Consider the following 6,000-nt stretch of genomic DNA (forward strand, 5'->3'; position numbering starts at 1 on the left):
ATTGGCTATGTGATTTGGGCAACCTACAGGAGCTCGTTGCCAATGCGGGGATGCGATTTGGTCTTAAAGCTTGAATAGGAATTTACCAGGATGGGCAAGGGCTGGGGAGGGGAAGGTATAGGACTTAAAACCAAACTTTGAGGAAGATGAAAAAATAGGTCCCAGGGACAAGGCTTTTTAAAGTTTAGATGATGCAATTATCAATTTGAAAATATTTGGCATGATCTATCACCGGGCAACACCTGAAGAAAGTGATTTTGGAGTAAAATATCATCTTTACTTTTAATTTATTAGACAACAGTTACCTACCAACATTCAAAAAGGAACTGATTTACAATAAAAATTCCTTATTCTCAATGGGAGAGAAAGCTTGTTAATCTGAGGTTGTAGCAGATGCTGTGGGCAGTGACCCCGGCCCTCAGGATTCTTGCAGGCAGACATTTCCACCTGCCACGGCTACAGCTTAGCTGGAGAGCGGGCTCAGCCTGCTGGAAAGGCTGAGAGGTATTGCCCCAGCCGCCCTGGGCCACTGACAGGAGAGAGTTTGAGGAAAAATACCCCAACTTCCTCAGGTGGGACATTCTACGTGGCTTCCAGAGGCCCCCGGCAGCACTGAGCCCCAACAGCCCACAGGAGTATCATGCTCATCAACGCCCTCCTGCACTGGCTTCCTTACTTCCCTTTCTCACTTCTCCACCTGTGCACCAGAACTTCCTGGGATCACCTCCCAAATAAACTATTTGCATTCAAAACTCTGATTCAGTCTGTTTCAGGAAGAACCCAGCTGTTGCAGGTCGAACTGTGTCTCCCCAGAAGACATGGTGAAGTTCTAACCTTCCCTCCCCAACCTGTGCACGTGACCTCATTTGGAAATAGAATCTTTGCAGATGAAATCAAGTTAGGATGAGGTCGTCCTGGATGAGGGTGGGCTCTAATCCATTATGACTGGAGTCGCTGTAAGAAGAGGAAAAGCGTTATAGACATAGGCAGGGAGAGCCATGCGAAGAAGGGGGCAGAGACTGAGGGTCTCCAGCAACTGCTAGAAGCCAAGAGAGATGAATGGAAAGGATTCTCTCTCTCAGAACCTCCTGAAGGGACCGATCCTGTGGACACCTGGATTTGGGACTTCTGACCTCAAGAACTGTGAGAGAATACATTCCTATCCCTTCAAGCCACACAATGTGGGGTCATTTTTTAGGGCTTCCCTAGGAAACTAATACACCAACCTATGACAAAAGTCAATGTTTCATTCTTCTGAATTTTCCAAGAGTCTGGGGCTCTTAGGCTGTGTGCTTCTGAGACCCTTCCTGCAGGGGTCCACATCGTCCCTGCAGTGGGGTCAGACCGGGATGATGGGAGGGATCAGGCCGAAAGGATGAGAGGGGGCAAATGGACTCTTCTGGACTCCTCCTGGCTGGTGAAAATAACAGTGTGGCCAGATTTAACAAACAGGAGGGATTGGAAATGCCTGACGCCTCGGTAACATTTACAGATCTTTTCTACACACACCCGCAAAACCCAGCACGCACGTGAAACTGAGCTTGCACAGCTTTTAAATGCTAAGGTGTGCTGTTCGCCATCTTTAGATGAATCATGGCACTAATTAAATAGTGACTGGGAAGTTCACAGAACTTTAAAATCTGTTTATGTCAAACTATACACTTCAAATCTCTTGACTGTTTACATTTCTATTCTATTTCCAAGAAACAGAAGGAAGGAAGGAAGGAAGGAAGGAAGCGGAAAAGGAGAAAAATCACTGAGCTCTCTTGCAAATTATCTTAATCCTTTATCAAAACCCAATTTCAGTTTTCAAACCGTCAACTGTTTCTGTCTCCTTTTATCCACCTTTGTTGAGCCAGTTTCCTCTTCTCTAACTTGGGTTCAGTCTTTTTCTGTAAGAAATAAATCTGCTTTTAAGTGTTTGACCTTGAGCCCAGAAGACGGAGGAAGGACGGAGGAAAGTCAGCACAGCCTGATAAAGACGCTGCGGAGGGAGGCTTCATTCCTGTCTTGCCACCTCAGAGTTTCCCTCCTGGCCTTTCATCCCTTAGCCCAGAGTCGTTGGATAGGTACCCAAGACAAAAACCCAGTGTGGGCCTGTGGCTGGAAGTGGCCACAGCAATTCGGAGTCTCTTTTAAGGATTCCCTCCCGCCATTCTGCAGACAAGCGTTGCCATGGTAACTCTCCGGGGCATTTTCAACCCGACAGAGGCATTCCAACGCACTGAGAAGGTTGGTTAAGAAAATCCATCTTGACAAATAGTTGGCGTTTTAATTTGAGGCAGAGTCAGAAACTCTGCCCACAGCGCTGAGTGACCCTTTGAGCAGGAGAATGCAAGTGATCAAAGTAATCTGAAATGTCTGTAATCAGACTTCCAACTGGGGCGAGCAGGGCCCGGAAGCCCCTTTTTTGGGAGGTCTCTCCATAAAAAAGAGGCCCAGTTAGCAAAAGACCCTGTGAGTGCAGTTAAGAGCAGAAGTCAATGGTGCTGATTCCTTCTGGAAAGGGGGACCAGCACTCTTTTCTTTTGCTCTCTTACTCACGCATTGACCCTCCCCAAGTCCCTCCTAGAATCTTCCCGCCTTTCCAGGTTCCATTTCCCTTAGGCCACACACCATATTGGATTTTGAATTCATTTGAACATGGAGTTCAATCCCTGCTGTGTGACCTTGTTCCTTAACCTCTCTGGGCCCCAGTTTCCTCATCTGTTAAATGGAGATAGTAGGGTGGAGGATAGCTGGGAACAGTAAACGGGAGGACGTCCATCCCTGTCTCAGCACAAAAGGCGCACAGAGCTATCCAATAAACGTCGGTTCCTTCCCTTCTTATAACTTTCCTTTTTCTTTGTGGTCTTTGTGTGAAGAAGAATGACCACAAACTAGAAAGAGAGATGTCATCCCTCAGTTCTGTGGATGTTTGGCTGAAGTGAAAGCATTTGATGGGAGTTACTGTTTAAATGAGGGGAAGAGATCACAGGATAAAGGCACGATATCCCAAGAGAGTCAGAACAGGATGAACAGAAATCAACAAAATCTAGCTCGGCCACTTCTAGCGAGTCCAGACTGCTGAGGGTGGGGGCAGGAGGAAGTACAAAACTGTCCCCAGGAGCCCAATGTGAATGTACTTAATGCCACTAAACTGCACACTTAAAAAATACTTAAGATGGTAAATTTCATGTTATGTGTATTTTACCATAATTAAAAAAAATGTCATCAGTGATTTCCTGAGGATTTTATTCCAGATGGGAAAAAATTATAATAATGCAATGAATGCATTAAACGAAGAAATAAATCCGCTTAGGTTTTTCGTTAATAATATGCACGGCACCCGTAACCAGGATGAACTCTGCGAAGAGAAAAGGCGCTATACATTTTCAAGGGCCAGGGATAGAATGAAGAGTTGTTACATCCGAAAGATCACAAACCACCTCTCAGATCCCCTTGAACTAGGATCTGAGGCACATACAACACTGGGAAGTCTTTAGGCGACCTTTAAAACACACATTTAGTTTTCTCTCCAAACAGCCCCATAGTCTACCCCTGAAGGTACACTGATCTGCGGAATTGCAGTCATTAAACAGCTGTGTCTGTGATGTAGTTGGTTTTTGTCAGGGCTGGAAAACCTGAGGGCATCCGCTTCTCCTGCTACCCAGGCACCCAGTCCAGGGAACTCCTCCTCCCCCCACCCCACAGAAGGCTGCTTCTTACCTACCGGATGGGCTCCAGTGAGGGGCTGGGAAAAGTTCTGTCGTAAGGGTGGCTTGAAGGATTGTATTAAATCACCACTTAGAAAGGCAAGTGCAGTCAATTATTTAATGAATCTTCCACGGCATGGTTTGGGCTTTAGTTTTCTTCAAATTAAAACTGAAAAAAAAAAAAAAGCAATTTCAGGGAGACTCCGCTTGACAGTTTTTCAAGCCTGCGGAGTTTCATTTCCAGCTCTACCCCTAGAAAAAAGCCTGTCAATCATAGAACTCTGAGCTGAAAGGAAGAAAAGCTTTCCAGGGGAGCTCCAATCTGAGGTACCGTGACAGGCACTGCAATCACCGCAATCACGAAGGGGCTTCTGCTGTTCTGGGAGTGACCGTGGCCAGAGACGTGAGACCACTCATCCCATAGAAAGGGACAGTAAACACTGGCCTTGCAGGGCAAGGACGAGCCTGCTCCGGCCTCAGACTCAAGGGCTCCTTTGAAGAGGGAAGGAAATGGTATCTCTCAGAGTCCTTATACATGACGAGTGCTTTATATACCTTATCTGAGTCCTCCATCAAACCTGCAAGGTAGGTAGAACCCTGGGCATCTCATACAAGTGGAAAAAGGCTCAAATGGAGTAAATAACTCACCGAAGTTAACCCAGATGGTAAATGGGGCTCCAGAAGGACTCCAGAGCCCTCCCTGCCTCCACCAAACCATGAGCTCCACTCAGCACCCTCGGAGGAGAGAACACAGCTGCCCGGGAGGGAGGAGGTTTTCAGTTTGAGTGGAGTAAAGAGGGGCTGGAAAGAAGCTACACTATTCTATTTTGTGCTGCTAAACAAACAAAAACAAAAACAAAACACCAGCAAAAACCCAGTTGTAGCTGAGTCCTAGGGGTGAGGCTCACTGCCTATGTTGAGTCTTTAAAAGGGAGCCATTGAGGATCTGTGAGGAAGGGCATGCCAACACCAGCCCTTTAATAAGGTTCCTCCAGCCGCACTCGGGGGGACATGGGCAGTGGTGCCGGCTTCAGGGTTAGACTTTCTCCCTTTCTGCGCACATCTCCACGTGGGAGGCGGCAGCAGAGCGAGCTGGTCATGAGCTCTGCCAAGCTTTGCCTCTTTGTCGCTGTGTGTGTGGGGCAAAATACTTTCCCTCTCTGAGCTTCTATAAAATGGGCATAAGTATATACACCTCAGAAGGTTATTGTGAAAGATACCGGAGGAAAAGGGTACTCACCACTCAGCAGAGTGTTACATACCTGTAAAATTACCATGATTAGGGATTCATTCAAGTGCTGTACTTCCTCAGGACACATTGGCAGGCAGGTCTGACCAGAATCAAAGCTGTAAAAAAAGGGAAATTAATCTCTGGTCTCCTTTCACCTCTACCCTCCATTCTTAGCTCCCAAACTCATGTGGTAGCAAAGCCTGCCCTGAAGTCAAGGGAGCCTGGTGATAGACTGCATCTTACTTAGTGCGAGACACACGCGTTTTAGGGCTGCCGTGTCCGTGTGTTTGACAATGCGGGGCTTGGCCATGGTGCTCACTTCTTTGGGCAAACAGTAGTCAGCACTTGCTGTGAGGGTATTTTTAAGATCTGCTATCAGCGGACTTTAAATAAAGATTACCCTCACCTGTGGGTGGGTCTCCCTATTAGTTTGTTCAGGATGCCATACAAAATACTGCAGACGGGGGGACTTAGACATTTATTTCTCATAGTTCTGGAGGCTGGAAGTCCAAGCTCAAGGTGCTATTAGGCTTGGGGTTTTTGGTTTTTGGTTTTCGGTTTTTTTTTTTTTTTTTGAGCTCTCTCTCCTTGGCTTGCAGACAGCTGCCTTCTCTCTGTGTCCTCACATGACTTCTCTGTGTGCCCCTCTCCGGTGTCACTTCCTCTTCTTATAAGGACCAGTCTTCTTGGATTAGGGCCCCACTCTATGACCTCATTTAACCTTTGTGACCTCACTTGACCTCTTTAGAGACCCTATCTCCAAATATAATCTCATTGGAGGTTAGGATCTTAACATATGCATTTGGGGAGGACATTATTCAGTCCATAACCGACTCATCCAATAAATTGAAGGCCTTAAGAGCCAAAACTGAGGTTTCCTGGGGAAGAAATTTTGCCTCAAGACCAACACAGGAATCCTGCCTGAGTTCCCAGCCTTCCGTCCTGCCCTATTGATCTGGGGCTTGCCAGTCCTACAATCATGTAAAACAATCCCTTGAATCAAATCTCTTTTTTAAAAATGTTTTAAAATTTAATTAATTAATTATTTTTTGTGACTAGGGGTTAATCAGTTTT

At 46.3% G+C, this 6,000-nt stretch overlaps 1 long non-coding RNA gene across 5 annotated transcripts in view; it reads right to left on the reverse strand.

Annotated features, from left to right (window-relative positions):
- Positions 1-5,563, reverse strand: part of LOC140701126 (uncharacterized) — a 66,179-nt gene extending 60,616 nt beyond the window's left edge. Inside the window, exons 1-4 of one of the 5 annotated variants that reach the window (XR_012080003.1) lie at positions 5,333-5,562; positions 4,958-5,042; positions 3,713-3,864; positions 1,763-1,892 (exon numbers count right to left, since the gene is read on the reverse strand). This is a non-coding gene — a long non-coding RNA (uncharacterized lncRNA). Of the gene's footprint in view, positions 1-1,762; positions 1,893-3,260; positions 3,347-3,708; positions 3,865-4,957; positions 5,043-5,332 lie in introns of those variants that run through there. The other 4 variants (XR_012080002.1, XR_012080001.1, XR_012079999.1 and 1 more) reach the window with 4 other exon arrangements.
- Positions 5,564-6,000: the final 437 nt, after the last annotated feature.

The sequence above is a fragment of the Vicugna pacos genome, chromosome 14, assembly GCF_048564905.1.
Source record: "Vicugna pacos chromosome 14, VicPac4, whole genome shotgun sequence".
NCBI classification, from domain to species: Eukaryota; Metazoa; Chordata; class Mammalia; order Artiodactyla; family Camelidae; genus Vicugna; species Vicugna pacos.